Source organism: Dasypus novemcinctus, chromosome 4 (genome assembly GCF_030445035.2).
Source record: "Dasypus novemcinctus isolate mDasNov1 chromosome 4, mDasNov1.1.hap2, whole genome shotgun sequence".
NCBI lineage: Eukaryota > Metazoa > Chordata > Mammalia > Cingulata > Dasypodidae > Dasypus > Dasypus novemcinctus.
The window spans coordinates 60,235,059-60,257,548 of record NC_080676.1 but is presented as its reverse complement, the minus strand read 5'-3'; the positions used below and the strand labels follow the sequence as shown (position 1 = coordinate 60,257,548).

Below are 22,490 nucleotides of genomic sequence, written 5' to 3'. Positions count from 1 at the left end.
TTTTGATATAGTAGGCTACGCTAATTTGAAATAACTTTGAATTTGCTACTTTCAACAAAGTCTCTGAAGGTACATTTAAAGAAAATGCTGAAATAACTCATGATGTTTACATATATGAGAAATGGTATCTAAAATGTTATCTCATTTGTTTGACCCAACAAATAAAAAATAGTGAAATATGCAACCATAGTCTAAGACAATGATCTAATTTAGATCATTTAGATCTAATTTAGCACAGGTTTTCACTCTCCTATAACTCTAGTGAGTTCAAATGTGCTCAAAGAAACAAAATGAAAGCTGAGTAAGGACAATGCCAAAATGAGAAACAAAAGAAAATACTAAATCCTCAAGCATAATGATTTTGAAATTAAATATGAGTTCACAGTTAGAAGATTCATTAAAAAGAATAACTCAAATTGTTGGATCCACAATTTAGAAGCCTTGCTTCATGAAAAAAGATGATAATAAGATAATTTCAGAACTAAGTATTGGTTAATACAAGGTAAATATGACAAGACTTTATGATAAGAAACAATAGGTATTTTTCTTTTTCTCTCACCAGAAAGAACAACCAGGTGCATGCTGCAGACTATAAATTTCTCAAAGTAAGACAGTTGGAAAATGCTATATCAGATCATTGGGGTTAAGGAGCTGCCTCAGTGGCAGAACATATCACAGTGTCACATCCCTCTTGATTACTATCATAACTTTCACCAAAATACACAAGAGCCTTGGAAAACAAATTCAGTCACAAATACTTTTTGTTAAAACTACAAGCACTATCAAACCAACTTAACACGTGGAGCATATCAGAACTTACCCATGTTTCCCAAACACAGTGGAATAAACCGTTTTCAGTTGGAAGAACACCTCAGAAAAATACCATATGCATTTCTATGCAATATAACTATGGAACATAGTTAAGAAACCATATCTTAGTTTTCCTGAGGGGATACTTCAAAAAAATTAGAATTTTAAGGATAATTCCCCTTTTGCCTCTAGGACAGACTTTTCGGTTTCTCCAGGCAGTGAGCGTAAAATGTATAGAGTGACTTAAAGAGCTACAAATATGTGTAAATATACTATGATAGCTCCCATAATAAAAGCTTTTGAAAAAATGATTGAACAAGTATTCAGCTTCCCCAAATTGCAATCTCAAGATATTGACTGTTACACAATGATGAAACAAAGGCAAGGTGAAGGGTGAGAAAAGACAGGAAGGACAGTAGAAAGGAAGACAAGCACTCAGCAGGAGAGAACCCGCTCTGTCTAGCTGGTCCTGCTTTCCCCAGCACCTTTCTGGCGTTCTGGGTTTTTCCTTTGAAACCATCTACATCACCTCTCAGAGAAATGAGTCCTCCTTTAAGGCACGCCAAGCCAGCATCCGGAGGTAACGTGCAGAACCGTAAATGAAAAATGTCCACGTCTAAGCAGGCAGACAAGCAAAGGAAACCCAGCTGTCAGTTTCAGAGGCTCCTAGCTGTAACGGAGGTTTCGGGTTTCTCTCTGCCTCTGTCTCTGTCTCTCTCGCTGTGTCTGCCTCAATAATATCAGTTTTCTAATCACCTCAAATAAATACATTTACCATCTGTCCTTATGAAATTAATGCTAATGAAACAGAAAAATAGAGTTCAATACTCACGACAATGAAGAATTCCTACACATGTTGTTCCATTTTCTTGCTTTAGAAGATGGGAGCTTAATTTAACAACAACAACAAAAAGGCTTGGAGAATTAGAAAAATAAGGGGGAAGGGGATTCCACCCACACAATCCTCCAGCCCACTGCAAAGGAGTCTAAAGGCTTGCTGACGTCACAGATTCATGAATGGATGTAAATTGGGCTGGGTTAGGATTCCGCACAGACTTCGCCGTGGAGTGTGCCATGAAAAAGAAAGGGAGGGTCCAGAGAAGACCCGTCCAATAGGCTTCAGGCAGTCACGGCCTGCCTTCTTTTAGAAGGAATCTGGTCACAGAATAAACAGAGCCCACCAATCAGGCATCTGCCCCGTCCTTCAGCTAGTCTGGCAGCTTGAGGAGGTGTGAGTGTATGTGTGTATGCGCGCGCGCATTCAAGCAGTGATAGTCATGAAAACATTATTTATTGCGATTGAATGAGAAAATAAAAATAGAATTTCAGTGGACTCAATGCTACCAAAAAAATGCATATAAAAAACATCACATAATCTTTTATTCATTAGACCCATTTTCTTTAACCCTTTGCTTACTATTCAGCAATGTGCCCATGTTAAAAATAGAAATGTTTTCTACAGCTGGTGACCTGTGGACATGAACACCCTGAACAAGACTTATAAAAGCAAAATCATATGGAAAGGGCACATGGAAATAATAATCTAGTGACTAAGGAAATGTACCATATAAGACAATAGTACATGAATGTAATTGTTTTGTATAATAATTATATCTAGCTTATCTTTGTGATGCATGAAAACTGGGTGTGAAAGTGTAATTTACTGCTACATTTAAATAAAGAAAAGATTTCCTTATTGGTTTATAGAACTTCTGACCTTCAATTAAGGCACAGTTCCAAAGGGGCTCTTAATGAATCCTAGAGCAAATTTTGGTTTCAAAAGATACCTTTTACTATTATTAATAGTAAAACATAGCCGTTTTAAATTCACTCAAAGGGCTAGTGCCCTTTGAAAAATTTACAATTTTTTCTAAGCTACACAAAAGTGAAGATTAATATAATTTACTACCTCTGTGCCCCATCATTTCACTTCACAATTAACAATATTTTACTAATACTGATCACAAATTCTTTTTATAACTTGGGAAATGGTCTCAAATCCTTGAAACTGGCATAAATAGTGGTTAATATAAGGCCTCAGTTATTAGGTATCAAATGAACAAAAGCATTCTGAACAGAAATCTGCTCTGTCTTTGAGTCAGATTATTTTGTACAGCGAGAGAATGAAAAGGGTAGCTTGTTTCTATTTGGTTGTGGAGAGTCCAAACCAGAGACATAAACTTTCCAGAACTGTTTTACACACAACAAAGATAAGTGTAATTTTGCACATACTCAAGCAATACACTATCATTGACAAACAACTTATTCAACAAATTTCTCAAAAGGAGCTTGCTATGACTATCACTAGGGAAAAGATAGATCCAAAGTGGTTTATCCAGGTAAGATGGGAGTGATCAAGGCTTTGTAGTATTGGTATATTCCTAGTAGGCTTGAGAGTTCCATATAGGCCTATATTAAGAGATCCATACACCAAGATTATTTTAGGACCTACCGGTAAGAAGATGAAGAGAGTACATTGCTGTACCTTTTAATAGCAATCAAAGCCATCCAGGAAGACACACTAAAAAAATCAGATTTATAGAACACATTTTTTTCTTTCAAAATAATACATACTAACAGAAGGCCAAATCTATTACAGAAGCTAAGAAGTTTGCTGTAAGTTCAGACAGCAACATCATTACTAACAAGTCTACCTGGGATGGAGGTAGTCTCTGAAACTATTAAACAAAACAGAACCTTAAATTCCTCTAATAATAGTTACCTAGATTGACAAATAAAAACTAGCTGGCTCTATGAACTTGACACTTTAATAAGATGAACTTGGTCTGGGTTAGCATATTTACTAAAACACAGAAATATCAACTGGGCCAACAAAAATTTCTCCATGTCAAATATCATGGGAAATCATTGGGAAGATAAGTTATCTCCCCCAAATTGTAGAAGGTATAGAGGTCATCCTCAGAGGAAGCTATTGTTGTTTGGGGACAGAAGGAGGTAGGGAGAGGGAGAAAATGAAAAGTGTACATTTTAGAATAGTAGTGCCCAAGAGTCTTCTTGTGATGATGGATATGTTCTGTAACCTGCACTAACACAGTAGCCACAAGTGGCTATTGAGTATTTCCCATGTGGTCAGTATGACTGAGATACTGAATATGTGGCTGAGGCTACTGTATGGGATACTGCAAATCTAGTGATATCAAACCAAGTCTCATCATCGCAAATTATTTTTATTTCAGCATTTGGGCATGCTGAGTGTGGAGGACTATGAATCCATTATCAAGGTGTGTAAGCTCTTTTAAGAAACAATGAACCTCTTTAAATTTCAATAATGACTGAAAGATGACTTTGGTCTCATTACTCCAGAAGAAATTCACAACTTATTATTAGGTAAAAATCTAAGAATGGAAATTAAGATAAAATTATTCTTCTATAAACATATGTACTATACTAGCTTTTGTTTCTTGGGAAAAAATTGTGGGCTTTTTAAAAAGGGTAAATGACTCATTTGAGACAGAATCTAAGAGAAGTCCAAAGTATCATGACCAAGTGGAAATCTCTGACAGAAATATCAGAAAAAAGAAAGAATACAGTGATATTATTATCCTTGTAATAATTTCTAAGTAAATGACACAAATGCTAATGCATGAAGACTCAGATTCCCTTCACAGGCAACAATGTACAGTGGTAAAGCCCATATGTCTATGGCCAATTGACTTTTGACAAGGGTGCCAAGTCCACTCAATGGGGAAAATATAGTATCTTCAACAATTGGTGCTGGGAAAACTGGATAGCCACATGCAAAAGAGTAAAAGTAGACCCCTACCTCATACCATATACAAAAATTGACTCAAAATGGATAAATGCATTAGATGCAAGAGCTAACACCTTAGGGAAAAAAATAGGGAAAAACCTTCAGGATCTCGAAGTAGGCAATGGATTCTTAGATATACCAAAAGCATGAACAATAAAAGAAAAAATAGATATACTGGGCTTCATCAAAATTTAAAACTTTTGTGCATTAAAGTACATTATCAAGAAAGAGAAAAGTTAGTCAACAGAATGGGAGAAAATAGTTGAAAACTATGTATCTGATAAGGATTTAATATCCAAAATATATAAAGATATACAACTGAACAACAAAAACACAAACAACCCCAATTAAAAAATAGGCAAAGGACTAGAATAGACATTTCTCCAAAGAAGATATACAAATGGCCAGTAATTGCATAAAAAGATGCTCAATATCATTAGCTGTTAGGGAAATGCAAATAAAAAATAAAAAATACTACTTAACCCACTAAGATGTTTTGTTTTGTTTTTAAATACAGAAGATAAGTGTCAGCAAGTATTTCAGTTTGCCAGGCCTCCTATAATAAACACCACACAATAGGTTGGTTTAAACAATAGGAATTTATTGTCTCACAGTTTTGGAGACTAGAAGTTCAACATCATCTGCTCAGTGATCTGAATTTCCTCAGCTCAAAAGAATTATAGCCATATTGGATTAAGACCCACTGTCTTTCAGTTTGGCCTCACCTTAACTAATAACATCTTCAAACGTCCTATTTGCAATGGGGTTCACATACACACCTTAACAACACTTAATAACATATGCAAAGATACTCTTTACAAATGGGTTCATACCCACAGGTCCAGGGGTTAGTACTTAAATATGTCATTTGTGGGGGACATAATTCAATCCCTAACAACAAGGATGCAAAAAAATAGGAACTCTTGTACATTGTTGGTGAGGATATAAAATGAATAAGTTACTGTGGTAAATAGGATGGGTGGTTCTTCAAACAGTTTAAAGAATTACCATATGACCCAGAAATTCCACTTCTAGGTATACACCGCAAAGAATTGAAAACAGGGATTCAAAAAGATATTTGTACACCTGTCTATAGCAGCATTATTCACAATAGCCAAAAGGTAAAAGGAACACAAGTGTCCATCAACAGTTTAATGGATAAACAAAATGTAGTATACTATACACATAAGTAGAATATTATTCAGCTGTAAAAAAGGAATGATGTTCTGATACATGCAACAACATGGATGAACACTGAAGACATCATTTTAAGTGAAATAAACCAGATACTAAAGGACAAATGTTATATGACTTCACTTAAATGAAATACTCAGAATGAGCAAATTCATAGAGAGATTACAGGTTATGGAGGGGGTGGTGGTGATTGGAAGGAAGAATGGAGAGTCACTGTTTAATAGGTTCTGGGTTTGGGAAAATGAAAAATTTTGGTGATGGAGAGTGGTGATGGTAGCACAATATTGTGAATTTAATTAATATCACTGAATTGTACATGAGAGAGGTTAAATTGGGAGATTTGGTGTTGTATATAGGCTGCCACAATATATTGTTTTTAATGCTGGTAAAGTGATCTGGGTTCAGATCCTAGCTCTGCCACTTATTAATTATGTAAGTGTAGGTAAATCAAATTTTATTTTTCTCATTATTAAATAGAGATAACAATAGGCTCTGCCTCTTATATGAAAATTAAATAACCTAAGCATGTAAAGAGTTTAGCATAGTACCTGCTATAGAGGTACTCAGTAAATGACAATAGTAGCAGTTTTTGTTTGTTTTGTTGTTGTTGATGCTGTTATTCAAATATTATGAATCCTTTTACTCGCTCAACAAGGGAAATTTCAACAACTATGCAGATCCTGGAATCAAAACCTCAAGAAAGCCCCTACCTCACACCATATACAAATATCTACTCAAAATGGATGACAGACCTAAATATAAAATCCAGAACTACAAAACTCCTAGAAGAAAATGTAGGGAAGCACCTTTAGAACCTTGTGTTAGGCAATGGTTTCTTAGACCTTACATCCAAAGCACAAGCAACAAGAGAAAAAATAGATAAATCAGACCTCATCAAACTAAAAATTTTCATGTCCCAAAGTTCTTTATCATGAAATTAAAACAACATATACAATGGGAGAAAATATTTGGAAACCATTCATCTGATAGGGGTTTAAAATCCAGAATATATAAAGAAATCCTACAAGTTAACAATTAAAAAGAAGCAGCACATTTAAATATGGACAAAAGACTTGAATAGACATCCAAAGAAGATATACAACTGGTTGAAAAGCACATGAAAAGGTGCTCAACATTATTAGCCATTAGGGAAATGCAAATCAAAACCACAATGAGATACCATTTCACATCCATTAGAATGGCTACTATCAAAAAAATGGAAATTTTCATATTTTGGAGAGGATGTAGAGAAACAGGAACACTCATTCATTGTTGGTAGGAATATAAAATGGTGCAGCCACTATGGAGGACAATTTACCAATTCCTCAGAAAGTTAAGTACAGAATTACCACACGATCTGACAATCTCAATTCTAGGTATATACCCAAAAGAATTGACAGCAGGCACTTGAACAGATATTTGCAGACCAATGCTCATAGTGGCATCATTCACAATTACCAAAATACAGAACCAATTCAAGTGTTCATCAGCCAATGAATAAGAAATAAAATGTGGTATATATATGTGTGTATATATATGTGTGTGTGTATATATATATGCACAAACATACATACAATGGAATATTATTCAGCCATAAAAAGGAATTAAGTCCTGACACATGTGACAACATGGATTAACTTTGAAGAAATCATGTTGAGTGAAATAAGCAAGACACAAAACAACAAATATTGTATCATCTCACCTATATGAAAAAATTAGAATAAGAAAATTCAAAGAGTCAGACTTTAGAATATATTACTAGGTTACTGGGGATGGGGTGGGGATAGGAAATGGGAGGTTAAGTCTTTAAATGTACAAAGTTCCTATTTGGAATGATGGAAATGCTTTGGTGATGGGTAGTGGTAATAGTAGCACAACATTGTTAATGTAATTAACAGTACCTATATATATATATTTGAATGTGGTTAAAAGGGAAACTTTACATTGTATGTATGGTAATATATTTTTTAAATTCAGGGAACTGCACTATACAAAGGGTGAACTCTACACTAAACTATGAACTATATAGCTAACAGTACAATTATAAAAATGTACTTTCATCAGTTGTAATAAATATACGATACCAATGGAAAGTGTAGCAGAATCACTATCATTGAGTTACACTTTCATATTATGGCCTCAACATGAAGTCTTCAAGGTTTATCAAGAATAATCAAGAATTATTATAAGAAACAGTCATATTGCTTTTGCATTGTTCATTACCATGCTTGATGTCTCCTATGTAACATGTAATACACTGTTTTTTTACCTCTGCTGATGGGAAGCTCAAAGCCAATTTTATACTCAATTATATATATTTTAACTTCTATGCCTAGCATATTTGCTTTCTCTTCCATGTTTTACCTTTGATATATACGTTGTTAACCTTATTATATAAATATATTTTTTATGACAAGCCCTTAAATCCTTGTTGAAAAGGGAAACTATAAATAAAATTTTTTACTAAATACATATTTATTAACTTAAAAAAAGATGTTGGTAAATTCTAAAATCATCTTAATTGGGGTAAAAGAAAACCATAAAAGTACACACAATTATGGCAGACTTTGTAGACTATTATGAGTTAACTGGATTTGAAATCGTCAATATTTTTAATCAGAGGATAATAAAACATCTAGACAGCTGGAGAAAAGCAATTGCTTAGAGATTTTATATGCTAACAGTTTAATGAAGTTTTAATGTATTATCCCTGTCAAAAGGATAACTATTACTGAGGACTGTAAAAATTCTTCTCCAACTGGTAACATAAATGTCCTAAAACAAATCAAAACAAATGGATTTCTCAATTAATAAAATATTTAACATCTCCAAAATACACCATTCCATAATATAAAAATTCTGGCAGGATTCCATAAATCAAACTTTTGTGAGACTAAAAACAATACCTTTTTTTTTTTTTTAAGATTTATTTTTATTTATTTAATTCCCCTCCCCTCCCCCGGTTGTCCGTTTTCTGTGTCTTTTTGCTGCGTCTTGTTTCTTTGTCCGCTTCTGTTGTCTCAGCGGCAGGGGAAGCGTGGGTGGCGCCATTCCTGGGCAGGCTGCACTTTCTCTCGCGCTGGGCGGCTCTCCTTATGGGTGCACTCCTTGCGCGTGGGGCTCCCCTACGCCGGGGACACCCCTGCGTGGCACGGCACTCCTTGCCCGCATCGGCACTGCGCATGGGCCAGCTCCACATGGGTCAGTTTATAAAGACACTTTACACATCAAAAGAACATAAGGGAACTTCATACACTACTCATCCACATGGAGTCAACTACATTCGGAGAGCTTCTGTTAAAAAAAAACCTTAACCACCTAACTTCTATTCTTCTGATCCTGTTTTAACTTTCCAAATCCTGTTTTTAAAAGCTGGATACAAGTTGGCATTTCAACTTTAAACCCATACTGCAGGCAATGCAATTGAAGATCAAAATATGAGAGTAGTAGACATCTCCCACTTTTTTAAACATTTGCCCTATATTTTCTCCATTTGAGGAAACTGTCTCTCCCCCTCTCTAACTCTATTTGGTTCAGGTGCAGCTGACCCACCTGAACCTAGGGCTCCAAGAATGAGCATGTGACCCAAGCCTGGTCAATTCACGTCCCAGGTCGTCATAACAGGTCCGTGACCCAAGCCGGCCAGTGAGAGTTATCGAGTCATCCCCAGGACATTTGCTACAACTACCGGGGGTGGGGTGAGGGGAAGCACATTTGTTTCATTGGGATACCAATAATAAGGACAATGTAAACAGAGTGCTGTCATTTTCATTCACATATAGCTCGGTGGTAAGCAACCTGAGAGATGAAGGGAAGACGACATATTCCTGTCAACAGTGACTGAGCACCTAGACTTAATCAGGCCTGTTACTCTGCCAGTTACTCTGCTGGACCTCCCAATTACGTAAGTCAAGAAATCCCTTCTCACTAGCCTCCCTTTTTTGCGGGGGAGGGGAACTTAATTAAACCAGTTTGACAAAGGTTTCTGTCACAGTCAAGAGAGCCCTTACTGGGCGGAGGACTTTGGCCCAGTGGCTAGGGCGTCCGTCTACCACATGGGAGGTCCGCGGTTCAGACCCCGGGCCTCCTTGACCCGTGTGGAGCTGGCCCATGCGCAGTGCTGATGCGTGCAAGGAGTGCCCTGCCATGGAGGGGTGTCCCCCGCATAGGGGAGCCCCATATGCAAGGAGTGCACCCCGTAAGGAGAAGCCACCCAGCGGGAAAGAAAGCGCAGCCTGCCCAGGAATGGCACCACACACATGGAGAGCTGACACAGCAAGATGACGGAACAAAAAGAAACACTCTAGATTTCCGTGCCGCTGATGACAACCAAAGCGGACAAAGAAGATGCAGCAAATAGACAGAGAACAGACAACCGGGGTTGGGGGGGGGGGGAGGGGAAGGGAGAGAAATAAATAAAAAAATAAATCTTTAAAAAATAAAAATAAAAAATAAAAAAGACAGCCCTTACTAATACAATGTCACTAATTAATTTTCTAAGTCATACTGAAGAAGCCCCAATTAATATCAGATTCCCTGTATTGAGAGTTACTTTTCTAACACTAATAACTTTAATACTTTGGTAGATTAACTCTTAAATTCTGCTTTCTAACTCTCACATAATGTTTGTACTTTCTCAATTGCACAACATTCTTTTTCTTAGATTTTTTTTTCCATTTAAAAAACTTTATTGAAGTGTATCACTCATATATGAACATATATAAATAAAGGTATACTAAAAGTTGTGAACTTATGAAACAAAGTTGCATATCATCATACAGGGCTCCAAATACTTCACCCCACTACCAACACTTTGCTTTGTCGTGAAACATTTTAGTACAAACTATGAAAGAGCATCGTCAAAGTATTACTACCAACTGTAGCCCATATCTTATGTTTGATGTATTCTCCGCCCAACCCACCTGATTATTAACACCCTGTATTAGTATTATATATTTGTTATGGTTCATGAGAGAATGTTCTCACATTTTTTCCACAGGATTCACTGTAGTATACTCAACTGTTCAATATTCTCAAGACCCAATGACTTTCACAGGAATCTTTTTACTCTTCAAGCTGTAAAATAAATTATCTCTGAAACCCTGGGTAAGTTACTTAACTGCTCAGTGCCTCATTGTAAAATGGAGGTAAGTAAAGGTTTAATATACACTTCAACATAGTAAACAGTCAATGTTAGCTAGGTATATTATTCAATAATCTCAAAATAAAAGTCAGAACTAAATTTATCTTTTATATCTCTACCTTGTATGCATTTCCTCATTGATTATTGCTATACTGTGGTAGACAGATTATAACTCTGAATCTTTTAAATTACTTAGTATTTCTCTCTATACAGAGATTATAAACACCTACTTTTCCTATGATCTGCCTTTTCCTGACTTTCATTTTAAAGTCAATTCTCAATTACTATGTCTGAATATCCACTTGAAGGACTGCCTCCTCTGATTAGTCTCTGTGTGTTAAAGGAATTTAAGCCCAAGTAAAACATAAATAAAATGACAAAGTTTTTGCTAAAGAACTTTTTTCCTAAGTGCAAAAAAATCATTTTATCATTTACTAATTTGAATTATCTATGCCATTACTCTCTTCCATTAATGAAGGCAAGCTTTATTGTTGAGTAAATAATAATATAGCTACAAATTATCTATTTGTGTTACATGCCAAATATTGTGCTAACAGTTCCACATAAACATATAATTTAATCCATACCATGATATGAGAGAGGTATTTTGATCCTCATAGATGAAGAAAGGCTAAATAACTTAGCAAGGTCACAAAGGCAACTTGAAAAAAAAGCAGACTTCAGAACCTACACTCGTACTATGCTAAATGTTCTATAAGATAATTTTGCTAGGAGTCTCACACTAGAAATATCTAAAATATTGGACATGCTTTAGGAGAAACATTTAAAAAGTTATGCTACAGTAATTGGAGGAAGCATGGCCCATTTTACGGCTTTGATCCACAAGCCTATGATCAACCAGGCCGGCAGCTGGATCTGTAACAGAAGTAAGGACAACAAATAGGCAAATGAAAAACCAATCTGTTAGAGCCTATTTTATGAAGTGAACTGTTCAGGAATACCCAAGTAGACTATGCAAAAAAAAGAGGAACCCAAAATATTTATTTTTGAAAGATTCAGATATTTGATATGTTTGAAAAATCAAACTTATCATGGAAAAAATAAAAATTTTACTAAACCTCATTATGTATGTAGTTACCAGTATGTTACCATTGTTTTGAGGACTTTTTTAAAACAACTTTTTACTTTGAAATAATTCCAAAAAGGAACTCAAGAAACAATTCTACTTACAATAGCAACTAATAGAATAAAATATTTTGGAAATAGCTATTGAACCACAGTAATTTAAACCCAGCTCCACCTTGGTTTCTGTGAACACCAGGGTCTTGATTGGGGCAGGCCTGTCCTCCATCACCTAAGGTTAAAATAGTTTTATTTGCTTAGTTGATAAAGTGCTGAGCTTGTTTTATAAGAAAAACAAAGCCTGAAACTGTAACTGAGAGTTGGGAATCAACAGAAGATTATGATTGCCCCATCCAAATACCCCTAGATCCACCAACTTTTAATATTTTGCCACATTTGCCATAATGTTCTAACTGTCCGTCTGTCTGCCCATCCGTCTATTTCCTAAAATTTGATAGTAGGTATTATACATCATGCTTCTAGTATATGTACTTCCATATACATTTCCTAAGAATATGGATATTCACTTATTGTTTTTCTTGAAATTATTTTATTTATTTATCACCCCTGCACCGCCTCATTTGCATTCACTCTCTGCTCTCTGTGTCCATGTGTTATGTGCTCTCTGTGTCAGCTTGTCTTCTCTTTAGGAGGCACTGGAAACTGAACCTGGGACCTCCCATGTAAGAGAGAGGTGCTCAATCACTTGAGCTACCTCAGCTCCCTGGTTTGTTGTGTCACTCATTGTCTTTCCTCTTTGTGTCTCTTTGTTGTGTCATCTTGTTAAGTCAGCTCTCTGCACCTGCCCATTGTGCCAGTTTGCTTTCTCATCTTTTCCAGGATGCACCAGGAACTGAACTTTCAACCTCCCATGTGGTAGGCAGGAACTCAATTGCTTGAGCCACATCTGCTTCCCTCACTTATTGTTTTGATGATTCTCATTTAATATTTGGGTGACAGATAACAGTTTTTTCAGTGTTTGGGGCCTGCATGGGTCTTAATTCAGTTAAAAATAATAATCTCATAAATTTATAGAACAAAATCATTGTCTCCTAACCAGGAGATACTCCAGATGCACAGTCGGGAAGAGCAAAGTTGCAAACTACAGGTATGGTGAAAGTGAGATGACTATGCAGGTGGGACTCTTCAAAAAAAACTGTTCTTATATCTTCTTCCACAGAAGCTGTTAAAACATAGCCAGTAGGGAAGTGGACTTGGCCCAGTGGATAGGGCATCCATCTACCACATGGGAGGTCCACGGTTCAAACCCCGGGCCTCCTTGACCTGTGTGGTGCTGGCCCATGCACAGTGCTGATGTGCACAAGGAGTGCCGTGCCACGCAGGGGTGCCCCCTGCATAGGGGACCCTCATGCGCAAGGAGCGCGCCCCATAAGGAGAGCCGCCTAGCACGAAAGAAAGTGCAGCCTGCCCAGGAATGGCGCTGCCCACACAGAGAGTTGATGCAGCAAGATGACTCAACAAAAACAAAGATACAGATTCCCATGCCACTGACAACAACAGAAGCGGACAAAAAGAACATGCAGCAAATGGACACAGAGAACAGACAACTGGGGCAGGGGTGGGGGGGAAGGGGAGAAAAATAAAATATATCTTAAAAAAAAAAAAGCCAGTGTTTCTTAAAATGTTAACTATGCACTAACCATATAACCCAACCATTTCACTCTGAGGTATTACCCAAGGGAAATAAAAATATACATCCATAGAAAACTTTTATGCAAATATTCATAGCAGCTTTATTTATAATAGTCCCCAAATTAAACCAACCAAACTATCCATCAACAGGTGAATGAATAACAGATTGAAGTATAACAATACAATGGAATACTACTCAGAAATATAAAGGAATGTACTATTGATACACACAAAACATGGATGAATCTCAAAGCAATTATGCTGAGTAAAAGAAGCCAAATAAAAGAGTACATACTCTGTGATCCCATTTATGTAAAATGCTAGGAAATGCAAAGTAATGTATTGAGACAGAAAGCAGATCAATGGTTGTCGGGAGAGGGGGAGGGTTGGCAGAGAAGGATTACAAAGGGCCTAAGGAGCTTTTGGGGGACTGGATATGGTCTTATCTTGATTGTGCTGATGGGTTCACAGGTATATACTATGTCAAAACTTACCAAATTATATACTTAAATTATGTGAAATTTGTTGTATGTCAATTTTAGCTCAATAAAGCTGCTTTTATAAATAGTTTAAAATAAACACACACACACAACCAGCAAGATGGTGGCAGAGGAAGGAGCTCCAAGTGTTAATTCATGCTACAGGGCAGTTAGTAATCACCCAGAGCTACCTAAAGCACCTGTTTGGGGGCTCTAGGAGACCAGAAGAGCATCCTGCAATATCCTTGAAAGAATGGAAGGAGGAGACTGCCGATTTGCAGAGAAGATTTGTAAGCAGAGCACTCAATGCCATGGAAGCCAGTGCCCATCCTCCACTGGCAGCACAAGCTGCCTTGGGAGCTATTCTGTAGCTGGAATTGGAAGCTTCATTTACCAAAAATGGGAGAGGAAGAGGTGGTTGGGCACCAACTTCAGCTACTGATTAGTAAATTCAGCCAGCTAAAGAATAATCCTAAGAATAGCTAAAGTTTGAAACTGTCCATGTCAGAAAGCAGCTGGTAGCCACCATTTTAACTCTGCCCCTGGCATGAGGGGAAGCTGGGCTGATTGAAAATCACAGTGATGGTAGGGACGGGCTTCTTTCCACCCAAATTAGATGGCAGCCCTAGTCTAGGCTTCAGCTCCACCTCTGGCAGGGAGGAAGCTGGCAGGACCTGCACCAGCCTCTCCAGGTAACTGCAGGTACATTCAGCCAGCACAGACTGACTAGTCAGACACCTGGGGCTCCATCCCTATACCCCAATAAGATAGAAGAGGAGCTGTGTTTCTTCAGCCTCTCCAGGTAACTGCAGGCATATTTGGCCAGCACAGACTGAGCAGTCAGAAGTCTACCTGAGCAACTGCAGTCATTTTGGACCCGCACAGCTTACATTTCTGTTTATACCTACAGCTCCATCCCCACCCCAGGCATGGGAGGAAGGGCATGAAGCTTCATCAGCTTCTCTGGGCAACTACAGAAGGTCTTGGCCCACACGACTTGGATTACTATGTTGAGAAATAAAAAGCATACTCTTATAGAAAAAAATATCTAACAAGTCACTCCTGTCCCTGCTTCTGTAAATCAGCCCGTGAGAACATGGCCTTGCAGGAGAATATCAAATGAATGACTCCTGCTCCCTGCTTCTGTAATCAAACAAACCACTCCTGCCCCCTGCTTCTGTAAATCACCCTGCGACCTTGTACCTGCCTTCTGCTTCTGTAGCTCTACTTGCAAAATTTTGCCTAGCAATACGTTAGCCAATGAGCAAAAGTCATGCTGATCCCACATAAAATCATATAAAAACCTATGAAAACTGAAAAACAGGGCTCAGAATTTGGAGATTGACTCTCCTCTGGGCCTGCACATAATCTGTTCCTCTGCCTCTCCAAGTGCTGTTTGGGTTCCTCTGCCATTCAGAACTCCTGGCTTTGCTGCAACATTTGGTTCCCTGACTGGGAAAGGCCCTTTGAGCCTCTGGTTTGGGATTGGTGGGCGCAGCTGGCAGAGATCTCCACACACAAATGAGGTGGCACCACCTGTCTCCTTGATGGGGCCTCCTTCGGGGAAAGGATCCCTGTGGGTCGCATCCTCCGACCTGGCCAAACTCAGTGGAGAGATGGATTGAACAACATCAGAAGACACTGGAAAGGTAGGACTCTGAGGTTCTGAGTCCCAGTCAGGTCTGTCTCCGGATGGAAGGGGAGACTGATCACCTCCCAAAATCTCAAGATTCGAGATTCCAGGATAGGGTAGTCCTTTGGGTGGACTGTGTAACCTCTGAGTGACTGAGTGAGTGAATGGTGATTGCAGAGCCTTGCCTCTGCTGATCCAGTCTGTGTCTCCATGGCCTGTGCTATGGAGTCTGAGTGGGCCACAACGTGTACTCCGCAGCTATGTCATACTGCATAACAGCTAATCCAGACTCTGCACAACGCCTTAGCTAAGACAAGTCTAAGATCTCATGAGAGAAGTGGACAGGCGGGCATCTGAGTGGCCTCGTGAGAGGTTCCCCTCCTTTGTTTGTCCTGTGACACTGGTTCAGGGATAGGATCATCACAATCCAAACTCACAGTCTTAAATTGTATGTTAAAAAACTTCAGGAAAGGGTTTTCTGCGGATTATGGTGTCCGTATGTTCCCCAGAACTCTCTGGACTTTGTGCAAATTAGACTGGACTAAGTTTGGTGTTAACTGGCCCTCAGAAGGAACCCTAAAGGTAGCCAAGGTTCGTGCAGTGTGGCAGGCAGCCACTGGGACCCCCAGCCCCCTGATCAGTTTTCCTACATCAATTCCTGGTTAGAAACTACCCAAATCCTGCCCTCTTAAGTTTGATTCTGTGTTGAAAGGAAGGGTCAGAGTAGGGTCCTAGTAACTCAAACAGCCGGACCTCAAAAACCTTTTACTCTACAAAAATCTCCAGAAGAAAACCCATTTCCCCTGCTGTATGTTCCAGCCGTTCCAGGACATCTCCCTGCCCCGGAGCCTCTACAAGCAGATCTCCCAGAGACTCCTCCACCTTCAGTATCCCTGGACCCGTCAGAGCCCCCCAAGGGGGATCCTGAAACCCCTTTGGTGAAAAAAACTTCAGTCAGCACAACCTGCACTTCAGATGCCCCTCTGTAAAACACAGGCTCCAGCTCAAATCAGTGCAGACAGAACAGCCCAACCCAGTGGGCCCATCTTGTTTTATCAGCCTTTCACAACTACAGCTCTCTTAAACTGGAAGCACCACAGATTCAGAAAAGCCTCAGGCTCTCACCGACTTCCTGGAGTTCATTTTCCAAACCCACCTCCCCACTTGGGATGATTGCCACCAACTCCTCCTCCTAACCCTGTTCAGTACGAAAGAGAAACGCAGGATCCTCCCAAAAGCCACAAAGTAGTTGCAAGAACAGGCTCCCGCAGGTATCTTGGAGCCAGAGAAATGGGCCCAAGACACGGAACTTTTCCCGCCTGAAGCCACTTAATTTACTTGTCTAAACTTTAAAAAACGCTTTTTTTTCCCGGCCTGTGGGCAGCTCTCCAGAGCCAGTCTCTATTCACTTTTGAATGAGAAAATCCCAGGACTCAACAAAAGACTCAATTAACTTGGACTCCACTCCCGCAGGGCTTCAAAAACTCCCCCACCCTTTTCTGAGGAGCTCTGGAGGCAGATCTGGCTTCCTACCCACGGGAAAACTTAAATTGTGCTCTCCTTCAGTACGTAGATAACCTCTTGCTGGCTAGCAAAACAGAAAAGGTATATGCCAGCCGCCCCAACCTCCAGGATAGGCCATTTCTTCGCCAGATCAAACCCTATTCACAAACAGCAGCAGTTTTATCAGAAATGGAGGGAGCCTTGCTGAATGAATACACAGTCACCACACTGAACAAATGGTGAAAGCAGCTCCCCTACTTAAAGGGTAGTCTGCACAGCCAGCAAAACTCTGGGCACTAATTCAAGTCCTACAACTGGCCGCCCGGCAAATGGTAAACATTTACACTGACTCTACGTATGCATTTGCTACTATACATATCCATAGAACAATTTATAAGGACAGGGGACTCCTGTCTGCAAGAGGAAAGAAATGAAAACTTTTAAAAAATCCTTCAACTACTGGAGGCAGTCTGGAAGCCAAGCAGCGTCACCGTCATACACTGTTGGGGACATCAGAAGAGAACGGATGGAGTTACTGACGGAAATACGCTAGCCAATGAAGTGGCTCGACATGCACTCAAACTGCAAGCCCCGCTGCCAGCGCCTCACCTGAACCTTTTAGGGAAACACATTGAAAAACTAAATTACACCTGAGAGAAACAGCAGTAGGGGGGAAAAAAGGCACCAGACCCCAGAGGAAAACTGGCTACTCCCAGATAGCTGAGTCTTCATCCCAAAGGGGGCCGCCTACACCCTTGTTCAACAATACCACCAGCTCACCCACCTGGGAAAGACCGCTTTAAAAGCCCTGCTCAGAAAATATTACTACATTGCCCGGATGACCTTGCTCTGCACCACCGTTAGCAGCGATGCCAGACCTGCACTAAGAACAACCCCTCCCAAGGTCCCCAGGCCCCGGTCGGCATCCAACACACAGCAACTACTCCTTTTAAAAGCTTAACAATGAACTTCACAGAGATAAAAACCAAGTCGAGAGTATAAGTACTTACTAGTAATAATGTGCACCCTCTGTGGCTAGATCGAAGCCTTTCCCACCCATAATAAAAAGCAAGAAAAATAACTAAAGCTTCGCTCTGAGAAATAGTTTCCCAGCACGGGATACCCTTATCCACAGGCAGCAACAATGGCCTGGCTTTCGTAGCAGCCATCATCCAAGAGCTAGCAAAATGTTAAGAATTAAGTAAAAGCTTAAACTGGAAGCACCACACCCCTTCATACACAGCATATAGGCCCCAGAACTCAGGGAAACCTACAATCCATACCAAGAAACAGGAAGATATGACCCAGTTAAAGGAAAAAGATAAGTGTCCAGATGACATAAAGGAGTTGATAGAACTAGTCACAGATGTTCAAACAAATCTCCTTAATAAATTCAATGAGCTAGCTAAAGAGATGAAGAATATTAAGAAGACACTGGATGAGCACAAAGAAGAATTTGAAAGTGTACACAGAAAAATAGATCTTATGAGAATGAAAGGCACAATAAATGAAATAAAAAATACACTGGAATCATATAACAGCAGATTTGAGGAGAAGGAAGTAAGGATTGGTGAGCTTGAAGAAATGGCCTCCAAAAGCAAACATACAAAAGAAGAGATGAAGAAAAGAATGGAAAAATTGAACAAGTTCTCAAGGAACTAAACAACAAGAGATGTGCACACATATGTGTCATGGGTGTCCCAAAGGAGAAGAGAAGAGGGGCAAAAGGAATATTTGAAGAAATAATCGTAGAAAATTTCCCAACCCTATTGAAGGACAGAGATTATCTGTGTCAAAGAAGCACAATGTATTCCCATTCAAATAAATCCGAACAGACCAACTGCCAGACACATATTAATCAGAATGTCAAATGCCAAAGACAAAGATAATATTCTGAAAGCAGCAAGAGAAAAGCAATGGATAACATATAAGAGATACCCATTAAGATTAAGTGCTGATTTCTCATCAGAAACCATGGAGGCAAGAAGGCAGTGGTATTATATATTTAAGATACTGCAAGAAAAAAACTTCCAGCCAGGAATCTTATATCCTATTACCTAGCTACAGTGGTAAAACAGCATGGTACTGGCATAAAGAGAGACGCATAAAGAACCTAACTGGGGAAGCAGATTTGGCTCAACGGACAGAGCATCCGCCTACCACATGGGAGGTCCAGGGTTCAAACCTGGGGCCTCCAGGCCCACATGATGAGCTGGCCCAAGCACAGTGCTGATGTGCACAAGGAATGCCGTGCCACTCAGGGGTGTCCCCCGCATACGGGAGCCTCATGCACAAGGAGTGCACCCTGTAAGGAGAGCTGCCCTGCACAAAAAAAGTGCAGCCTGCCCAGGAGTGGTGCCGCATACACAGAGCACTGATGCAGCAAGATCATGCAACAAAAAGAGACACAGATTCCTGGTGCTTCTGACAAGAATACAAGTGGACACAGAACACACCGCATATGGCTACAGAGAGCAGACAACTGGGGGTGGGGAGGGGAGATAAATAAATAAATAAACCCTAAAAAAAAAAAAAAAAGAACCTAACTGATGATTCAGAAATAGACCGTCATATCTGTGGTCAAGTCATTTTTGAGAAGCCTGTCAAACCCACCCAACTTGGGCAGAATAGTCCATTCCACAAATGGTGCTGGGAGAACTAGATATTCATAACCAAAATAAAGAAAGAGTAAATGCATTACCTTCCCCCCCAGCATGGGACACGACTCCCAGGGATGAGACTTCCTGGCACGGAGGGGTATTACTAAGTACTGGCAGGTTATGAAACTGGAAAAAGACCTTGAATTAAAGGGGGAAAAGGTAAAGACAAATGAGTTTATATGGCTAAGAGACTTCAAAGTGAGTCAGGAGGTCATCAGAGAGATAATGTTTATATACGTCTCAGAAGGATCTCATAGACAGCAAAAGTAGATACTACCGCAAATAATGGGGCTCCTAAGGGCTCCAGAGACACCCAGGTCCTACAGTCATGGCAGATAGCTCCCGAGTTCAGTGCCTTAGCCAGTGGGCCTTACTTTGGAGTTTGTGCTCCCTGGTGTGATAGACTTGGACTCAGGTGTGACTTCTCTACACATACAGAGACTTGAACCTCTGGGCTGCCCATGTGCCAGCTGGGCCCTGAGCCTCAGCAGAGCTGCAACACCTACTCTCGGTTCATTGGACCCACCCAGGACAACTAACAAGGAGGTGAGGGTGGACAATCACCACACGAAGTAACCAAGAAAGCCTACAACTGCAAGCAAGAGAGTCCCATCCATCAGCCACATGGCATTGAAGCCCCCTCTCAATTAGATGTAGAGTGGGTATCACTCTACCTCAGGATTGGGGAATAAAATATAAACTAGAGTAGATTTACTGGTATTCTACTATAGACTTATTGTGATTCTAGCAATGGAAGAAATTATCTCATTGATGTGGAGACAGTGGCCACCAGAGATGCTGAAATCAGGGAAAGGGAAAAAGAGGTGTAACATGGGGGCATTTTCGGGACTTGGAATTGTCCTGAATGACATTGCAAAGATATGGGACATTATATATCCTGTCATAACCTACAGAATTGAGTGAGAGAGAGTGTAAACTATAATCCAAGCTGAGTGGCAATGTTCCAAAATTCATTAGTCAATTGCAATGAATCACCATACTAATGAAAGAAGTTGTTCATGTGGGGAAAAGTGGGAGGTGTGGGGAGTGGGGCATATGGGAATCCCTTTTTTTAAAAAAAGATTTATTTATTTCCCCTTCCCCATCCCCGTTGTCTGCTCTTTGTGTCCACTCGCTGTGTGTCCTTCTGTGTCTGCTTGCACCCTTGGTGGCACCAGGAAACGTCTCTTTTTTTGTTCTTGTGTCATCTTGCTGCACCAGCTCTCCACGTGTGCAGCGCCACTCCTGGGTGGGCTGTGCTTTTTTCACACGGGGTGGCTCTCCTTACAGGGTGCACTCCTTGCATGCAGGGCACCCCTACAAAGGGCATCCCTTCATGGCACAGCACTCCTTGTGTGCGACAGCTCTGTGCATGGGCCAGTTCACCACACTGGTCAGGAGGCCCTGGGTATCGAACCCTGGATCCTCCCATATGGTAGATGGATGCTCTATCAGTTGAGCCACATCTGCTTCCCCCCTTGTTTTTTTAATGTAACATTTTATGTAATCTAAGTATCTTTTAAAAACACTATATTAAAAAAAAAAAAAGAGGACTCCTATCTCATACCTTATACAAAAATTAACTCAAAATGCATCAAAGACGTAAATATAAAAGCAAGAACCATAAAACTTCCAGAAGAAAGTGTAGGAAAATATCTTCAACAACTGGTGGTGGGTGGTGGATTCTTAAAGGAGATTCTTAGAAGAGAGCTGAGAAGGACTACTGGTACTTAATGTACGTAGAAGTTTTAATTAACTTTACTGCATAAATGTGGAAATGTATAAAGTTGATGATAACATATTATAGTGAGTAACAGCTGGTTCATATATGGGAAAGTGGCTAGAAAGGGTAGTCCAGGGATGTAAATGTCAACTGAAAGATAGAGAATGATCTGGGGACTGACTACCACAGTGAACTCAGAGGTGGATGAGAACTGTGGTTGACAGTACAGATATAAGAGTGTCCTTTGTGAGCTAGAGCAGATGTAAGTCATTATTGCAGGGTGGTGGGAATATGGAGAAGCATGGGAAAAATACAACTGGAGTGCACTATGAACTGTGGTTAACAGAAATATTGTAATATTCATGCATCTGTGCCAAAGATGTACTGTGTTGCTAATGGGGGAATATGGAAAAAGTGTGCCAAATATATGCTATGGATCATGGTTGGTGGTAATAGTCTGATATTATCTCATAATCTGTAAAAAATGTTCTACCATGGTGTGGTGTGTTGATGAAGGGATGTTGTATGGAAATTTCACACATGTGCATGATTGTTTTGTAAATTCACTTTTGTAATAAAAATATATTTAAAAAATAATAATAGGGTGGGTTGGGGAAAAATACACCAAATATAAGATATGGACTATAGTTAGCAGTAAGATTTTGATGATATTTTTTTCATAATTTGTAACAAATGTCTCACAACAATACAAGGTGTTGGCAGTGGTTTGATGTAGGGGACCCTGTAAGATGTTATGCATGTTTGTTTTGTAAATTCACAACTTTTACTATATACTTATTGTTTATGTATGAATAATATACTTAAATTTTTAATTTT

The 22,490-nt window shown here is 39.5% G+C and overlaps 1 protein-coding gene across 7 annotated transcripts in view; it reads right to left on the bottom strand.

Annotated features, from left to right (window-relative positions):
• The window catches only part of MAP3K13 (mitogen-activated protein kinase kinase kinase 13), a 205,527-nt gene that overhangs the window by 104,206 nt on the left and 78,831 nt on the right, over positions 1 to 22,490 (bottom strand). Inside the window, exon 1 of one of the 7 annotated variants that reach the window (XM_004473733.4) lies at positions 1,643 to 1,906. The exons of 5 other annotated variants lie outside the window; for them this stretch is intronic. The gene's annotated coding sequence lies outside the window, so the exon portion shown is untranslated. Of the gene's footprint in view, positions 1 to 1,642; positions 1,907 to 22,490 lie in introns of those variants that run through there. One more of the 7 variants, XM_058295492.2, reaches the window with a different exon arrangement.